General features: G+C 42.3%; 1 protein-coding gene and 1 long non-coding RNA gene across 3 annotated transcripts in view; one reads left to right on the forward strand and one right to left on the reverse strand.

Moving 5' to 3' along the window:
• NAALADL2 (N-acetylated alpha-linked acidic dipeptidase like 2) overlaps positions 1-19,773 on the forward strand; it is a 1,056,665-nt gene that overhangs the window by 471,759 nt on the left and 565,133 nt on the right. The window lies entirely within an intron of this gene.
• Positions 8,051-19,773, reverse strand: part of LOC109308450 — a 72,930-nt gene continuing 61,207 nt past the window's right edge. The window contains exon 2 of the long non-coding RNA XR_002100621.1: positions 8,051-8,120. This is a non-coding gene — a long non-coding RNA (uncharacterized LOC109308450). The remainder of the gene's footprint in view (positions 8,121-19,773) is intronic.

Genomic DNA, 19,773 nt, shown 5'->3' on the forward strand with positions numbered 1-19,773 from the left:
TTTCAAAAAAATTCCTAAAGTAGGTAGAGCGAAAAGAGAGAGAGAGATTGTGAACCTAACCTAGGTATCTCGAATCCCACGCAGCCCCCGGTACGCAAAGTGCAATCTGCTTTGCTAATAGTGGTTTGGCAGTACATGAAGTGGAGGAGAGGCACACTAATCCTGGGGGGTCATAGGAAACTCTAGTCATGAGAACCTGCTCCCCAATGAGATGACCCGGGAAGGGTGCAGGAGTGGGGCACATCAGCATCCCCTTCCTCTTCCTCCCCAAAGCACCTTGGGACTCTCCTCTTGTGGCTACCTGAGGCACGGCTCTCCTTTGCAAGGGATTGGAGAGGGTTTTTTTGGGTGAGACTCTCAATGCTGCTCCCAGTACATCAGCATTCATGAAAATCTGTTACAAACTCCTGTCTGAACCTCTGACCCCCCCCATGAGATAAACCTTCTTATTTAATTTTATTTAATTCTTTAAAACATTGTACCATGTCATTACTAGTGCGTTTCATAACCTCCAAATTGGTTTGCTCACTACGCTTTAACACATCTTTAAATTCAGATGTCATTTCTGCACAGGACATAGCCATGCTTTTGGATTCGTCTGTCAGTAGATGAAGAATACTTTCAATAACTTTTCCTTAATTTTTTTCCCCTGATAATTACGTTGACGTTGAGCATTAGCAGCTGCTGATGAAGATGAAGGAGCAGCTGTCCATAGACTCAAAGAAAGCTCTCATCAGTTCTTGCACATTTGTAAAGAACAGTAAATCATTCTTAAATTATTTTAACAGGACTACCACTTCAATAATTACCACTGGCTGCCTACTATCTCTCATCTAACCATCTTATTAAGTCTGTACCCCGCAAAAAATTTCTCCCAGAACCACAGCATGCACCCTGCTTCACAGGGTGCGTGTTGAAGCAACATCCACACCCCAGCCATGCGTCTACCCTGCACCAAAAATCAGCTACCTCTGCAGGTGGTACCTGATCAGCTACCTGAGGCAGCGACCCTGCTGGGGGTGAGAGCCTGGAGCTCTGCTCTCCCTGGAAGTGGCTACAGCCCCATGGGCACATGCAGAGTGCCTGGGTACAGCATCTGCCACGGGGAGTGTTAGTTACCGTGTTCTCCCTCTGCCTACCCTACCCTGAATTTTATATGAGTGTAAATCTGTAAAACTGAAAATCCAAAACAGTACTAATACCAGTTCTGATACTTACAAGTCACCCTTTGTGAGGACAGTGGAGTCTCAGTCTCTGGACTCTGCTGTTGCCTCCTTGACACAGTAGTCCCTTTGCAACCTGACGAGCACCATTGTTGACACAAGAGAGTCGGAGTCCTTTTTCCTCATCATAAACAGGAGAGTTATTTCTTTTGAGTGTCTGTTGAGCCTCGTGGGTGTCTGGTACCAAAACACGTGGGTTCACTAGAGTAGAGGAGGAGCCCATTTGTGGCTTTGTGCCGAAGAAGTCCCTTGGCCAGTACCGAATGAGGTCTCTGGTCTGTGACCGATTCTTCTGTTCTTGAGGAGGCTGATTGTGTGGAACTTGCAAAGTAGCTGGGGCTTGGCAAGTATTTTGGCGCCGGGGAGCTTCTGGTTCCTGGTGATGCATACCTCTTGTCCCAAACTCCGGCACGCGAGCCTCTGAAGCATCTCTTTTAAGGATGATAGACAGCTTATTGTAAAATGAAATCATTCTACGTGGGGCACTGGACCGAGGATCATTGTCCTTTATGTGATGGAACGCCTTCAGCTTACTGTGGTATCTTGCTGGGATCCTGTGACCCCAGCTGACTTCCTGCCCTTTGGGCGGGGGGCTGGACTGTGATCTTCCGAGGTCCCTTCCAGCCCTAACATCTATGAAATCTGGAATGTTTCAGAAAATTTCAGAGTTTTGGAGACAGACTTGCAGGGAAACAACTGTATGTAGTGCGGGGCAGGCAGCAGCAGTGAGGAGACCCTGGCGTGGATCTCTGCTGCTTGTGGAGTCAGGCTGGGTGGCAGGACATAATCTGCTGCATGCCCTGGCTCTGTAGGGAGCAGAGATGAGGGACTGCATTGGGTGGGCAGCAAGGAGACCCCAGCACAGCTCTCTGCTCCCTGCAGAGCCAGGTCAGGTGGCAGGGCAGTACTGGGCCCTGCTGCGTAACCTGGCTTCACAGGGAGCTGAGATCTGTGCTGGGGTCTCCTCACTGCTGCTGCGTTTCCAGCACAGCTCCGTGTTGCTGGGGAGAGCAGCGGTGGCAAGGAGACCCCTGGCATGGATCTCTGCTTCCTGTGCAGGACAGTCATGCAGCAGGCACCAGCAGGCTTGCCTGCTACTCTGCGCTGCTTCCCTGCCCCATGACCCAACATGACAGGGATCAGAGATCTGTGTGGGGGTCTCCCTGTCTGCACAGAGGACAGTGGCCCTCCCCTTCCCCCAGACAACCCATCCACAGCCCTGTCCTGCTCCCCGCTGGGGCCCCAAGCCCTGCCCAGCTGGGTAAGGCTGTGAGAAGCTTGCTTTACAGCCCATTCAAAACAGATTCAGAGGATATTCGGCAGAGCTGAATCTCCAAAACAGATTCAGCCAAAACGAAACAGGACAGTGATCCCAAACAGCGAAATGAATTGCTGTCCTCCGAAACAGCCAAAACCAAATCAAAACGCAGCTGTTTTGCACAGCCCTATTGTTCACACTTCAAGGAAGGTGCATGTTAAATGCATTTTATCAAGTCCTTTTGTATTTTGCCTATTGCCATTATATGAAATATGTATGCATACAGCATATACATACAAATAATGTGCATATTATATGTAGTACCTCACCTCATTCTTGTTGAAATTGGTGGTATATCTCCCATTGACTCTGAGAGCAATAGCAGGTGGAGTCATAGTTTGTCTGCAAGATTTAGCATTCTTATTTCTGTTTATATCAACTGTAGGCTAGCATTGTATTCGCTGCAACAGGCTCTTCTCTTAAATTAGTAATTGGTAAGCATATACCAAGCCTGGCGTGTCGGTGAATGAGGCTTTTCTTTTAGCTGGTTTTGAAATGAAATTCAACATTGCAAGGGGGGAAATATCCTGTGGTGAAAAACTTAGCGCTCCAATCTGCTTAGTTTATCAAAAAAGATTGAGATGAATTGATGGCAGTGTAAAAGTACCTTCTTGGGAAGAAAATGCCAGGCACTAACAGCCTCTAATCTAGTAGTAAAAAGGCATAACAAGAAACAGTGGTTAGAAGCTGAAGCCAGAAAAATTAAAATAGAAATGGACACATTTAACAGTGAGTATGATTAACTACTATAAAAAAAACGAGCAAGAAAAGTGTCAAATTCTTATCTTTTGAAGTCTTCAGATCCTGGCTTGAGGCCTTCTAGAAGATATACTTTAGTCAAACACTAGTTATCAAGCACAGTGCAGCAGTAACTGAGTGAAATTTAGGAACCTGTCATGTGTAGGAAGTCAGATTAGATGATCTAATGGTTCCTTCTGGCCTTAAATTTTTATGAATCTATGAATTTCATCTCTCTTCTGAAGATTTTTTTTTTTTTTTAACCCAAAGAAAGAGAGGAATTCTTGCAAGACAGGAAGCCTTTAGACCATATCAATTGTGTGTAGAAAATAATATTTGTTTTTAAAAAATCCTTTCTGGATACAGAACCTCATTAAAATGAGTTTATCTAAAAGGTATATTATGAAGAGAGAACAAATTCTGATATTACATTTACTTACCCCTATATTCCTGAAGCGGAGGTAGTGAAGCCAGATCTTCAGAACTTATCCTCCGTTTTTATGTTCCAGATAGCAAATAAAATTTGATTTGCTCAGGACAGCCCGATTTAGCAGATTTTTGATTTCTAAAGATTTTGGACAGAATCCCAGTTTTGAAGTAAGAGGTCATTATAGTAAGTATGAGTAGCATAGCAGCTCTGATGTGTTTTCCATGATTAACGGAATTAACCTGGTTTTTGAATAGATCTTAACGAGCTACAGTTCAAAGCTCAAATGAGCATTTGCAGAGGGTTCGGTCCAGCATATATGCTGTGTGAGAACTCATGCAGGGAGAGTCTTCCACAAGCCATGAGTTGTGGAAAGCATATTGGGATCTCCTTTTGCCGTTTGCTAATCTGTTGAATTTTCAGACTGGCTGCCCTCCAGAAGTGTAGTAATGTTTCTTGAAAAGCATAGCCCCCCCGCCTCCCTTCACAATTTCTGTCTTCAAGGAAATGAAAAACTCCTGTTCTTCATTTGAAACTACTGGGCCTGATAAGAAAGGAAAAGTAGCATGTGATTGCTTTCATTCTTGTTTACATTCTTTAGGTTAAGGAGATTTGAAGTGTGTTCCTAATTTTTGAGTGTTTTACTTTTTGTATTTTGATGCCTTATTTTTGGAGGATGCCATTGTGATTTCTAGTGGGGATTACGTGTTTGCATGGTGGAAATCTTTCTTTCACAAAGAGGTCACAAGCAAATGTTTTAATGCTGCAATTGTTGAATGGTACAAGCTGGAACTGATTCTAAATGTGGTAGATGAAAACGTTGTTAATATAGGTAGAAAGTGTACACTTCCTCAGATAACGGGGTCGAATTCAATAAGGGTTTTTAAGACCCTCAGAAAGGTCTTTCTTGATTTCTTTTCAGAGCTTTATGGTATAAAAAGTGTCAGTGTCTCAGTTCAACCATGGTTAAGGACTGTGAATGAGATAATTATTTTGCTTTTCTTTCTTTGTCTAAAGGTTCACCTTACAGAAGTGTTTTCTGTCAGGAAAAAAAGCCTCGTTTCATATACTATGTGTCATTTCCATAATGCTCCTGCAGGATTTCCTTTCTCTCCAGCACCGCTTGGATCTAGATAATAATATTTTTTTGGTCATTTCTGAGGTCATCTACTTAAAAGCTTTGTGGAGCTGTGCTTGTATGTATTGCTTATGCTTGTATAATCAGCAGATACCCAGGTTCTTTATTGTCCCTTTTTTTGCTCATACACATAGATAAGGTTGGTCTCTCAACGCCCTTCATTTCCCCCCTCCCCCTGGCACCCCCAAGTCATAACTCTTATTTCAGCCTTGATCAGACTGCTGTATTCTTTTTCCTCCCTCTAAACGAGAGATTTTTTTTTTTCTGGCACAAGTAACGTGAGAGACCCAAGGGTGGATCCAGGATTTGGTAAAAAGGGGTAGTGAAGCTACATGGATGGCTGTACCCTTGTTTCCAGGCTCTTCCCTCCGGAACCCCCTAACCCACTGGTGCAGGCAGACGATGATATGGGAGCCTTTGGGCACTTCTTAAAGTCCCCAAAGCAGGTGAGCACCCCTACCTTCTCCCTTCATGCTCAGAGGCATATTTCCCCCCCCCCCCTCTCTCTCCCCTCCTTCTATTTCTCCCATGCCTCCCTTTAGCCCTTCTCCCCCCCTCCTTCTCCTCTAGTTTTAGAGCTGCTCTTCAGCGCTGCTCTTGCTTGCTCCAGCCAGGCTGCAGAGGAGATGGACTGAATGAATAGCAGCAGCAGCAGCAGCAGCAGTGGGGAGGATCTGGGTTCCTCCATACTGCTCAGTCCCTCCAGGAATAAGCGTGGGAAGCCACTCCTGCTGTCACTGCCCTAGGTGAATCCAGTCATGTACAGCCCAGCTGGAGTGGGCAGCAGCAGCTCTGTAGATCCCTTCACCCCCAGACAGCAGAGAAAGCAATCATAGCAGTTAGGGGATAGAGGAAGTGGAGGGGACTGGATGTGACTAAGCATGAAAGGGCTGGGGGATTCTCTTCCACGTTGGGGTCTTTTAAACAAGTCCCCTGAAGCTTCAGCAGCATCGTCCAATCTGAAAGTGAAGAAAAGACCCATTCTGGCCCTGGAGGCACCCAGCTTCTATTTAAGTCTTTGGAAATATCACCATTAGGTGTTAGCTCTTTTGCATAAACTCCACTTTTTCTTTTGGTACATTATGAAATATAACTGGAGTGGTTTGCAGGTCATCTCATGTTTTTGTAACAACAAGAGTTGAGGAATAGGATCAATTTCCTAATAAGTCTCTTTCAATTTAGTCAGAAGTGACCAGTCAGTTGGAAATAGTAATCAATCCTTTGTAGCTCCCCTTTATGACAGTTAATCAGGTTCTCAAAAGAGCTCAGGATCCAACATGCAACTCTCTAGGCATCTAAATGGCGTAACTACTTTTAAAAAATTGTCTACAGTCATAGTTATTGAGTCTTTTCAAAATTTGGTCTTAATGCACAATGAACTGTGTTACTGTGATTTGGGATATCTCTAAAACATGTAAAGCTCATTGTAGCAAAATGAGACAAACTCTTTGACTTAACCTATAAAAATATGCCTACCTTTTGATACATTTGTAGGTGTCAAACTATGTTCCCCAAACCCTTACAACTTGGCTTTGATGTTGGTGAGTGATATTAAATGTTTTAGAACCTATTCTTGTTGTTCTTATCCATGTGCTTTGTCCAGTTGTATGTTTAGCATCGATATAACAATATCGTGAACAATTTACAAACGTTACAGTAAAATAACTGTTTATTGGAAAGCTTTTCTGTATGCATAGTAGTGTTAGACTGATGTTGTGGCCATGAGGCTAATTTATTTGTCTGCTACCCCTTGTAATTTCTTCCCCCACTTAAAATTGTGTGCATGTGTGTTTGTGTGTTTTTTTTGTTTTGTTTGTTTAACTGTGCTGTATTGGCTACTCCTGGTCTGACCCGATGAAAATCTAACTGTAAACCAGCTGCATAGTTTGGATAATAAAAGATTTTACCTTAAGAAATCCTTGCGTCATGCATGACTATGCAGTAATTTTAATAGTATAAATATCAAGATATAGATATTGTTACTACATTGTCAATAATACAACTATGGGTTTCTATTTGGAACATGGCAATTTAATTGAATTGAATTCCTGTAATCAAAATGGAGTTGGAAGTTGTGGTGTCGCACTTAAATGCTAATGCATTTAAAGTTCTTCAAATGGTTGAATATAAGTCAAAATAATTCAGCATTTTATACCACCCTAGCCTCAATCTCCAGTATGCTGATGATGCTGTAGCATGTGCTCACTCAGAAGTAGACCTTCAGGTAATTATCAGCATCTTTACTGAGGCATACAAAAAAATGGGACTTGTGCTTAACATTCAGAAACTCTATCAACAAACTCTTAATGAGCAGTACCCAGCTCTGGTAATTCAGATTCATGGTGAGACTTTGGAGAACATTAAATATTTCTCATACCTTGGAAGGCATCTCTTGGAGAAAGTTGACATTGGATTTCTTTGTCAGTGTCGCCTCAAATGGGCAAGCATGTGAAGAGGCTTCCTCCACCGCTTCAGAGAACAAGAAGAAAAACCTGGGAAACTTACCGGACCTACAGGAAATGGCACCTATTCTGGGAATGCCACGGCTGCCAGAACACTGCCTTATCAGTTTTCAGCCCTTCCAGATAGAACATCGGGTGCAGGAACACCAATTTTCGGTGGAGTGGCCATGCCAGAGGGGAAAGAAAGGCAGATGGAGGAAGTAGGCAAGTTCCACTAACTTAGTCTGAAGTCCCAGCTGTGTGAACCCTGGGGAAGAGGAGAAGAGCAGATCTCAGTCCCAGAACTCAGAGGAGCTTTGACTATGGAGGATACCCTCATCAGCTTTCTCCAATAAGCGGATACAAGAGTGCCGGAAAGGACAAAGCAACTGCAAGCCACTCAGCATGACAGAAGGTTGTTTCTTTTTTTCTTTTGTACTTGAGTTGATGTTATATAATAGAAAGAATGCTGACTAATTGATCAGGACCTTGTTGAGTAAGGGGGAGGAACCCCAAGCTGTATCTATAATAGTGGACTGCTGGGGAAGGCAATGACATTGCCTAGCTGCGGTTAGTTTTTTTTTTCTTTGATTTAATTTGGGCACAGCCTCACAGATAGGAACAGACAAGGATCGTCCCCCCCAGCCCTCAGGGAAAGGAATCTATTCCTGTGATAAAGAAAATGCATAGCATCCCGGGACTTTGGGGACTGCCAAATACTTACCTGGGCTGTGCTGTTCTTTGGTTGCTGCAGTTGCCTTTTACTTTAGTGATGTCCAGACATTTCTCTGAGTCCACTCCATCCCCTTCATCCAGAAGCGATGCTGAGAACATTCTAAGCCAAGAAAAAGAACAGAAGAGAAGTAGAACACCCATTAACAACTGATAGATTTCTGGTGAGATCTGAACATCTGGTTAATGTTTGGCTGGAGTGTAAGGGCAGGTTGGAGCTGCAGGAGGAGCAGGCCTAATATCCTTGAAGTGAACTCTCAGCAAGGAGAACACTTCCTGATATTTATAGATTACATCAAGACATGGCAGGCGAGAACACGGTAAACATTGCTTTCTGATTCTGTGAGGATAATGAGGCCTATTCCTCATGGGACAGACCTGCTGGTGCGAATTCTTTGGGGCCCCTGGCCCTACTCTGCTTCACTGATGAAGTGTAGCCTACAGATGCCTGCTGGAAATGGGTGTTCAAAAATCACAACCTCAGATCCAAAATAAAAGCTAATGATTTATCAAGCAGTTGTGATTCCCACCTAGCTGTACAGAGTTGAGACCTCAAGTTGTTGGAAAAGTACCATCAATGCTGCCTGCAGAAGATTCTTCAAATCCAGTAGGAAGATAGATGCACCGACATTGCTGTTGTCTCACAAGCAAACACAATGAGCACTGAGGCAATAATCATCTAACATGAACTTTGCTGGGCCAAGCATGTCATCCAGATGTGTGACTCCAGATTCCCAAAGCAAGTGTTATTCTCCCAGCCCAGTCAACGTGTATGCTCGGAGGACAGAGAAAGCACCTCCAAGGATGTTTCATAGTTGGTAGGGTAGGAAGGGACCTAAGCAGATCATCAAGTTCGATTCCCCTGCCTTGAGCAAGAAAGGATGCTGGGGTCAAATGAACCTGGCTAGGTGGCTATCTAGCCTCCTTTTGAAGACCCCCAGGGTAGGTGTGAGCACCACTTCCCTTGGAAGTTGGTTCCAGCTCCTAGCCGCCCTAGCTGTGAAATAGTGTTTCCTGATATCTAGCCTGAATTGACTCTCAATCAACTTATGGTTGTTGTTCCTTGTTACCCCCGGTAGAGCTCGGGGGAACAGGGACTCTCCCATTGCCTGCTGGTCCCCCTTAGCAAGTTTATAGGCTGCCACCAGATCCCCTTTCAGCCTTCTTTTGTGTAGGCTGAACAGGTTCAGGCCCCATAGCCTCTCCTCGTAGGGCCTGCCCTGCTGTCCCCTGATCATGCCAGTGGCCCTCCTCTGGACCTTCTCCATGCTGTCCACATCCCCCCTGAAGTGCGGTGCCCAGAACTGGATGCAATAGTCCAACTGCAGCCTAACCAATGTCGCGTAGAGGGGGAGGATCACCTCCTTGGACCTGCTCGTGATACATATATGGATTCATGAAAAGGTGCAGTTAGCCTTCCTGACTGAGTCCCCACATTGGTGGCCCATGTTCATCTTGGAATCAGTAGTGACTCCAAGATCCTTTTCTGCCTCTGTGCTCAAGGCCAACATAAAAAATGCAAAATTGACATCAACTCATGGGAGAAGATTCCCTAGGACCACCCCAAATGGAGAAAGTCTACTACAAGGATCTCAGTACTTGAAACCTTAGTATGACAGCAAGAGACATAGAAGTGGGAGCAGCAGAAATGACATGCTGTGGACTGAATCAAGAATCCAGAGCCACCTACCCTGCATGGAAACACATGCCTGAGTTGCAGCAGAATCTGTCAATCCCAGATCAGTCTTGCCAGTCATCTTTGAACCCACAGATCATAACAATCATGGAAGACAATCATCCTCGACTGCGAGGGACTGCCAGTGATGATGAATGAAAAGCATTCAGCATTTTGAAAACAGAGAATGTAGTGATTTAGACTGGTGCGTGCATGAAAATGATATGGCTGAGGAGTCTGATACAGTTGGTGTATATTTCAGTTTTTTTGGATTCTTTATGACACGTATAAGAGTCATTGCAATCCCTGTAAAATAATTGTTTCTCTTGGAATGGCATTTGGACAACAGGAGACTAGAGCTTAATATGATTCCAGTAGGGAAGATGAGGCCTTTAATGTTTAAGATGCTTTTTCTTCTTTAATGAAGTGAACAGCTGGACTTGTAATGCCATAAATTAAGCAGGCCTGAACCAAGTCGCTACTCTGATGAAAATTATTGAGAAAACTTGTAATGCTGAAGGAAATGGTATTGGTTTCTCAGTGCCCAGTGACCTTTCTTCTGATCCCGCACTCAACTGATAAGATACCGTGGCACTAGGCATATTAGTGGTACTGAAGTGCTGGCTTATGGTGAGACAAAACCAGAATCTTGAGAGGGGTGTGTGTGTGTGTGTTTCGTTGATTTTTAAATAGAAATATCGGCTGATTTCTTGACCAAGTTTATATTCTACCTACCAAAAGTCTGCATCCGGTTCAGCTGGATAGGATATTCTTTCTAATCACATAAGCTTGATGTTCACTTTAATTAGTTGTCTTGTTCTGATGAGGGAGTGATTAATTTTCAGTCACAGGTGTTTTCCATGCACTGTAGCACAAAGCCTTTTTGGGATGAAGGTATGGATATAGCATACTGTGGTTCTCATTATAGTAAGGTTACTTCAGACTAACAAAAGGCCATCAGAGTAGCTTCATCCTTACTCACATTGAGGTAATTCCTTACTCTAGTAAATAGGTTTGACTGAACAGGAAATTTATGTTGAAGTGTGTCAGAGGTCTGATCCCAAATTAATTGTAATAACTGTTGTTTTCTAGTTTTTGCACCTTCTAGAATTGTTCCATGTGTTGGTGGTGTTGGGGTTACGTTGTTTCCGTGATGGTCCATGAAATGGGTGAGATGCAAGAGTGCTTGTGGGTCATATCTTTTATTGGATCAATGGCGTGGTTGGGTTAGACATAGGCAGGCTTTCAGAGGCCTGAGGAAGGATACTGTGATACCCAAAAACTTGGTTGCGTCTCTCCCAACTATGCAGCTGGCCCAGTAAAAGTTATCATCCACAAGAATTCGTGCCTTTCTCCATGTTTTTTTGTCACTTTTAGCCAGGATTATATTCTGCAGCCCTTCACCAAGCAAAGCTCTTTAAAAAAATCAGTGAGTTTTTTGCCTGATGAAGGACTTAAGTTTTCAGTTTTTAACATTTTGAAGTTGCCACATCTTATTTACCTTCACTGTATTGTACAGAGCTCTTATAAACTGGGAGTCTGATGGATGTGAAGTTACCTTTCACTGCTGTTTATATTGTAGTAGGATGGAAGATTTGGTCCTAGACAATAACAGATGTCTAAGCAAAACTTGGCTCTACGATATTTCCTTTAGAATGGTGTCTTACGGCCATTCTCAATGATATAAGGAGTTTGATGGCATTATTTTGAATTTACAACTCTCTACTGTCAAGTTTTAAGGTACTGTTAAAATAAGGGATTTTTGTTACCCTTTCAAAAACATCATAATAATAACAACAACCTGCCTCCTTGTCATGAGTTTGTGAATTGGTTTTGCATGCTTTTGTCACATTGTGATTGGATTCATCTAATTTTGTGTTTGCAGCTTTGCCAGCAGTGCCATTGCAGAAATTGTAACATGTTCGAATTGCGGCAGTAACAATGATCTGTGGTTCCCTTGGGTAGAGCAAATCTCACAAATAAAATGAAGTCTCATTTTATTTTCTCCTGACTTTGCAATGACTCAATGTTAAACCAGGCTCCAAAAAAGGACAGAATCTGTGTTCAGATAACATTTAGTCTGACTGGATCCTGTTTTCATAAATGTATTTAAGACCACATTACCCTTTCTACAGCTGGTTTACGCTTTATGAAATGTCTGTGAGAACCCCTTTAGAGATATTTCCTCTAGGATGGAAGGAGGTTTTCCCTCACTCTCTGGACTAGGCTATGTGGTGAAACCCTCCAGATTTCATGGGGATTTATTGGAGGGAGCCCTTTGAGCCCTTGCCATTCTAGGTAGTCTGGGCTATCTCCCTAGCATTGTAGCTCCAATACAACTGCACTTCCAGAGAATTGGTGGTTCTAGGACCCTGGAAAGGATGGTTAAGCCCTAGGGTCTCCACATGGCCCAGAGTACTTTCCTACACGGGCAACCTCTAAAAGGGTCCAGGAAACGGGTTGCTGCAATGTCAGCTTAAGTTTCTTATATGAAGGAAAAGCAGACCTTCAAGCAGGAGAAATGTTGGTCGGGGACATGGATGCTTTTCCCTAACTCAGTGATTTTTAGATGACTTAGGCTCAGTAAACCTTATGTTAGAGTCGTGTTGCCCTCTGAAAATGCCAGCTCTAGCTGTCACTTGTTTTATCAAGCCATGGAGAAGTACTAGAGCAATTGCTTTGTTGCAGCGAACTCGGAAAGACCACAAGAAGTCAGACTGGTTTTGATACTATGGATTCCTGTTTGAAAACCCTGGGTTTATTTTGTGAATCCTGTAGGGGTTTGCACATAGCACCCTGGTTGAAAATCTCAGCCTTATCTGGTAACTGTTTCACTTTTTGGCCTTGGTCATTCCATGGTCTTGAAGCTGGGGCCTTGGCTTGCCTCTTTCTTGTTCCTATCTATGCCCCTGATTTAGAAGGGGAAGTATCTGGGCAGCAAGGAGCAACTTTGTACCTAGGCTGCTGTACTCTTGGATTGTGCTTCTACTGACTGATGGATTTCCTGGATGCCTTGCCTGGCTGGCCTCCTAATCTCATGCTCTGCCTGACTCTGGATCTCCAACTCAGTTTCCCAGACACATCTTTTGTCTTCTCATTTCCTGGCTTCTCCTGAGGTGTGACCACCAGACGTGGCCACTTATGGCACAGCATGACATCCTTAACACAACAACAGTACTATGAAGAATCAATACGGACAGTATAGGGTATAAATAATTGATTGCTAAATATACTAACATGGGATACTGTGACAGGTGCGTCTCTTCGGGGTCTGTCCACTAGTGGCCCCGCCCACCTGTTATGGGCCAACCATCCACCTCCTCGCCTGCCATGCCTTGTTGTTCCTTGCTTAAGTAGAGGATGTTAGTTAAGCAGGAGGCTGCCCATTTTCTGCCCCGATGCCAAGGTGCGCTATCTGTGGCTCCTTTTCTCCCCTTATACCGCAGCCTTCACCTCAGTAATGTACCAGGCGTTGTTCGCTCAGCCTTGCTCTCTGCGCTTCCTGGCGCTCAGGCTTTCTGTAGCCTTGTCTCACAACTGCACCCCCTCTGGGGCTCATCAATCGTCACTCCCTCTGCTCTGGGGCTTCTCTCAGCCTCGGGGCTTAGGGGGCTGTAGCCGTGCCTGGCCCCTTCCTTGGCGCCGGGGTCAGTGCACTCAAAACGCTGCGCCCTGTCTGGCGCCGGTGTCCCCACGCTACCGTGAAGCCCCTATGAGGCCTCTTCCAACCCCTAATAGCCTCACGCGGTCCTCCGGTCTAAACAGCGAACACAAAAGCACAAGCCCCTGGGCTATAACATAAAATCTATGCCATCCGGCTAAACAACGTTCAGTCCCTACCTGGGAATTCTCCACCCCATAACAGCAATCAGGAGCTGCTCGTGCAGTCAGGCTTCTCCTCACTGTTTGCTCTGGCAGAGCTCCTTCTCCCTTGACTGCTGGCAGAGAACTCCCTGCCTGGCCTCGGCCTGGGGTTATATGGGAGTCAGGCCCTGCCCCTTCCAGTCAGCTGACTCCCATTGGTTACCCTGGCAACCTGCAGCTGGATTCCTTACTTATTGCTCCACAAGTAGCAGGCACCTCAGTACCTATGTAGGAAGTTATCTGTAGCAGGGCAAGATTAGAGATGCAGCATAGTATACAGGATACAACCTAATCTTTGTGCCTAGAAAATCTTAGCGGATTTTGTCCTATACACAGTAACCTGTGCTGGGGTTAGTTGGGTACCGTGTAAACCAAATTGCACACAAAGGTATTTACCACCACTGATATATAAACCTTTATATCTCCGTGTGTGTGTTTGTTTGTTAAATGTTGTATGCAATGACTGAAGTAGCTATCTCAGTAGTTAAATTAGTTGATATCTGGAATGTCATGCATATAAGCTATAATGTCTTTGACATTGAGATAGGAAATGTGTTTAATTGTATTTTTTTTAAGGGGGTACAGCCTTCAAAGCCTGAAACACCAGCTGCAGTTAACACCAGTTCTCAGCCTGGTTGGCAAGAGGGCTGGAAGGCCATCTGCAGCTGGTAAGTGGTAAATGAACTTTGTATAGACATTACAGACAGAAGTTCAGTGGCGTTAGATTGAGTTAAAAATGGCTGCCTGGTCTAACTAGGTAATTAGGTGCTTGGAGCCTGAGCTAGGGAAAATCAGGGGAAGGGGAGGGGTTGGGCGGGATGGGGGGGCTAGCAGGGCCTGCAGAGGGGAGAGGCTTGGAAGAATCGGGGGGCTAGGGGGGACTGCAGGGTGTTGGTGAGCCTGGGTTCCCCTCTTAGGGTCTGAACAATGATCTGAAGGATTTGGTTTATCTGTTTTTGTCTCCTTGTTTTGCACACATTTTTGTTTTATTGCTTTGTTTCTGTGGGCACAACTTTGACCCATGAAAAAATAAACTGTGTGGAAACCCAGAACACCTGGGCTGGAGAAGGAAGCTTACATATGGATATGCATTTCCCAGCACCATGGTCCCCCAGCTTTCATTTGGAATAGCTGATGGCTGCTGAAATAATCCCTTCATTTTGCTAGGACCTGTAACTGCAGGCATTGCTTATGTCATTTAAATGCAGAACTGTTTGCTGCACATGTTCTAGGAAAATTACATAATTTGTGTCAAATTGTCACAGATCTGAAGTCAGGGTGATTATTTTCCCTGATCATCAAGCCATAATTATTTTTACTTCTTTCTTTAGACTTTAGTCTACAGACTTACTCCTTAGCTTGGAGTTAAAGCTTGCAAGGTGCTCTTTCTGTTTAAAGAAACCCAAACCTGTTTTATTAAACCGCAAAACGTATCTAAAATCTAGTAAAGCACATCTCTTGTCTCCCTGCCATTCCCTCCATCAGTTAAAAATGGTTGGACATATTTTATGTCATTTGCTTGAAGATCAGGAGCTTGTAAGCCATGTTTCAGCCTAGAGTAAATTCCTGCAGCCAAGTTTATACCCATGAAAAAAGTTGATAGTAGAAACATTTGACAGGCCTTGAATGTCGTAGTGCCAGCGGGTGCTGCTGTAATAACGTCCTTAATGATTTGTGCCTTGATTATGTATCTGTAGTCCTCCACCAGTATATACCTGATGTCTTTCTGAGATCAGCCCCTAAATAATGGATGCAATCTTTTGCTAACAAACTTGCTTTAGTTTTCTCTCTGGCTGCAGAACTGTAAAAGTGTAGAAGATTTATTGTCCTCTTACTATTATTTCACACCAGTGCTAAATATCCTTTTTTTCCCCCTTTCACTTGCAAAGAAATTATTTTTTTAAGAAATGTTTACAAATGTGATTTATTTTTCATTAAAAGTTTTCAAAATTTAACTTTTCTGTAACAAAATATTTTGACAGATTACTGTGAGAAGTCCCATATAAAAATCAATACCTTAACCCATTCACTTTTCTTAGCTCTTATATTAATTATGTATATTTTAAATATTTACCACTCAGTAACATTTTATTTCTAAAATGCAAACAGGCATGTTCTCCTTAGCCTGGGACACATGGCCTACAAGTAATTAGTCTTTTGGTTTGTTTGTTTTTAATTTGATCAACAAGTCCAGTTAAGGGTTGGATTCCTTCTTCATTGAAGGTAATTTAATTTCAAATTGCAGCGGTTTAGTGGCATATGCTATGAAAACTTTGTATGAAAATCATCTTCATGAAAAAGGTTTTGTGCCAAGATACAAGTATATGTCTTAAAAGTATAAATTACTTTGACTTAACAACACTTAAATTCTGCTGTATGCACTTATTTTGTTTTTTTGTTTTGGGGTTGTTTGTTTGTTTTTACTTTGTTTTAAAGAGCTAATGTCTCATCCAGCTATCAAATATTAAACCATTTATTTTCAAATCATATATTAACCTGTGGTAAAGTGCCTTCATTTGATGTACAGTTTATTAGAAATGTATAGTAATGAATTAATTGTGTTTGTTTTATTTTGGTCTGAGATCAGTTGTTAGCAATCCTTTGACATAAGCTAGTAATAACGGATGTAGAAATGTCAGTCTCAGTCAAACTAAAGTGATTATGATGAACCCCTCTGGATACAGTGCGTTATTCACTGATGCTCTTTTACTTGCTTATCTAACTGGGTTTGCATGGTGTGGTGTTCCAAATATTGGCCTCCTGGAAACCACCTGCATCTGCTGAGGTATTCAGACAAAAAAAACTCTGGAGGCTGGCCAGGTTTATGCGGTGCTTCTGCCCATTGCTTACGTGTTTGACAGTAACATCTGGTAACCCAGATGCTGAATTGTAGAGAGCCATAATTATTTTGAGAGGAGGGAGAAGTTGTCACACATGGTTATTATCATGCTACTATTACAGGTATTAGAATCAAGGAGATCATTTTGTTCTTTGCTGACAGCATATGTTTTTCTCAACTTTGGAGATGAGGTATCTGGGTGCTGTGTAAAATGCAGATTCAAATTTATCTTTTAAAGTTGTTTGAAGGTTAAAAAAAGGCGCATAAGAATGCAAATGGGAAATGTTTAGTTTTCTCCAAATACTAACTTGATTGTTTCTGCGGTTGCTGCCAAAATATGTGGGATAGTCTATTATAAGTGAAAGCTGATGACAACAGCCTCTGCTGGTTTCACACTATGTCCTGGAGCCACTCATAAATAAGACTGTCGGATTTTGTACCAGTGAAAGGAAAGTGCCTCAGCTCTGCTTATCTCAGCTGTTAAAGACCTCTATTTTTCCCCCTATGTCAGATTCAGACAGAGTATTATTAGAAAGAATATGACAGGTGTGATTTTTGTGTGCATGTGTATTTGCAGGGGTATTACAGAACAAATATTTTGACTGCTAATATCATAATTCACGGTGGTTTTCTAATGATAAATGGCTGTGTTAATATCAAGAATCTGCATCTGGGTTTCATAATGAAAGCCTTTCACTGAACAATAAAACCTGATATTTTTAGTTTCTGTATTTGTTTCGTATAAATATTAGAATTTAGAAAGCAGACTCTACTTTTGGAGATCTGCATGGCAGAAAAGAGCATCCTGTTGTGAAATTTCTTGCACTTGACGTGATCCTGAGGAATCACGTTTTGCATTTTACGAGGGCATAACTATTTCTTTTTGCCACAACAAAGTGTGACGTGGAATCCAGATGCCTTAGATCCCTGAACTTGGCTTCACCCAAAAACTCTCTCTCTCCTACGTCTACATCCAATCTTGTAGGAAAGGAGTCATTTGAGTAACTACCTGTGCGGTTGGCTTTTCCTTGAGAGGGAACTGGCTACATGTCATCTTCTGACGTGTCAAAAATTGGCTTCAGCTGGAGTCAAAACACTGGATTTGGTATCCTTTCGCTGTTGTCCTTTGCTCAAGGTCATACAGAGTGCTTGATTTAGGTTTGGAAAGGATCTGGCCCAAGGGGAAATCATTTTTTTGGATTTTGCAGTGTGGCATGTGGTCTGGCTTCTACAATTGTAGGGCATCTTACCTCATCAGTTCATGCCCAGTGTAAGGGCTTTGGGCACTCGTGGCATTTTAACTTGTCTTGATCTTTGTCTGGGGTAAACAGCTGGTTTCTTGATGACTGAAAAGCTTTAGTCTAACTAGAGCCTTTATGCTTAAATGGGCATATATAGTCTGTGAGATACAGACCAGGTTAGACGATTTAATAGTCCCTTCTTGCCTTAAATATTTTGAAACTATGAACAGTTCCCTTGCATTCATAAGCAGACAAAACAGGTGTTGTGTCCCCTTCTGACAGGTGCTGGGTGATGTGAATCATAACACTGATCCTTAGTAGTGAATCTTCAAACGTAGATTGTTTGCAAAACTGTTCACTGAGCTTATTCAAGGTTTGCCATATTTCTTGGTTTTCAACTGAGCAAAGATCACATTGTTTTGTTTCTGTTGTGTAATTTGTACATGATTCCTCTGAGACTCTGATTTCTGGTGCAAATATGTACATTTACCCATTAATATTCTAGTATTCCTTGAAAAAAAGTAATTTATCTGCAAGCATTTCTGCCATCAAGGTTCCTATTAGAATATTAGAGAAATGCAAATACAAGAGGCATGAACAATCAGTGCATTCATTTTTAAAAACTGAATGACTATGCACTACTACTTGAAGGCAGCAGCGAAGTCAGATGCAATTGAAAGGAAAGAGGAAACAAAGAGCAATTGATTAAAATATATATAACATAAACCTTATCCCTATCATATGGTTTTGTCTCTGTTTGATACTGTTGTCTAGGTACAGTACTCTATCTAATGTAGATAATTGTGTGTGTGTGTGTGTGTGTGTATGTGTATATATCTATTAGATAGATATCTATTAGATAATATATATATCTAGATAGATCTATATAGATATATATATCTATAATGTGTGTATAAAAGCAAAGGGAAAGTAATCTGTATATGCATAATTTTATAATGTTTACAGTAAAAAATTGGTGGGGAGAAGAAATATGATATTTAATCACTTAACTCTACTAGTGAACATGTTGCAAGTAGGAGGTTGTTTTGGACAGAGAATTTTCTTCCCCTACCGTTATGCAGCACACTTTGTGTGGGTGTGCTGGTTTTTACCCCGATATATCTGTACTTTGTTGGTTTTGTAATATGTATAATGTACACAGGTCTTTGTCTTTTAAAATGAAAAATGCCATGTAAATATGTAATAACATTGAACTTGTTTGTCCTCTTACGCTGCTGTAAGTGAATTGCACTTGTGTTGAAATAAATTAACGTGAGATGAGGATTAGGAACACCATCTACATCTGTATGGTTTCTAGAACTGTATTATTTTCTTTCCTGTAACATTTACACCTCCTTTCATCATGTGCAAAAGTTAAAGCATAGTATTTTTTACCCTGCAGAGGGGTTGTCCAACATTAAGCACAGTATGATTTGCAGGGAATGAATCTCATCTATGTATTTTAACAAACTGGAAATTAAAAGGAAACACTAAAATCGGATTATAATTCAGGCTATATATTTATCTCAGGGATGAAGCTGATGGGGAAAGGTAAGAGGTCTATAAAATCATGAAGGATGTGAGCAAAGTATATATAGAACTATTGTTCACCAAGTCCCAGAATTCTAGAAGCAGGGATCACAGACTGAGGGGGTATGCAGGAGATGGGTTTTAAAACTAACAAAGTACATTTTTATGCATGGCACAGTTAACTTGTGGAACTCATGATCACAGGTTTTAGAGTCAGATAGCATAGCGAGGCTGAGAAAAGGAATGGACAGATTCATGGATGATAGATGGTTAATAGGTATTAAGTAGAACAATTAGGATATCCTAAAACCAATGATGGTGGATGCCAGGGAGGGTATGACAGGGGAGAAATCACTGTAGATGTACCCTGTTCCCATGCTCTCTCTCTGAAGAATCCATTCCTGCCACTGTTGGAGATGAGATATTTGGGTAAATAGATCATTGGTCTGACCCAGTATGGCACTTCTTGACTAAGTATAGACAGTCAGAAAGTCTGAGGCTGAATTATTGTTGTAATCTTCACAGGTTAGTTTAAACTGTGTAGACTGAACTGATAAGCAAGTGAACAGGCATTCACTTTTGATTCTGGAAATGCAGACATGCCTGC

This window comes from Crocodylus porosus, unplaced genomic scaffold, assembly GCF_001723895.1.
Source record: "Crocodylus porosus isolate Cpor-Errol unplaced genomic scaffold, CroPor_comp1, whole genome shotgun sequence".
Lineage (NCBI taxonomy): Eukaryota > Metazoa > Chordata > Crocodylia > Crocodylidae > Crocodylus > Crocodylus porosus.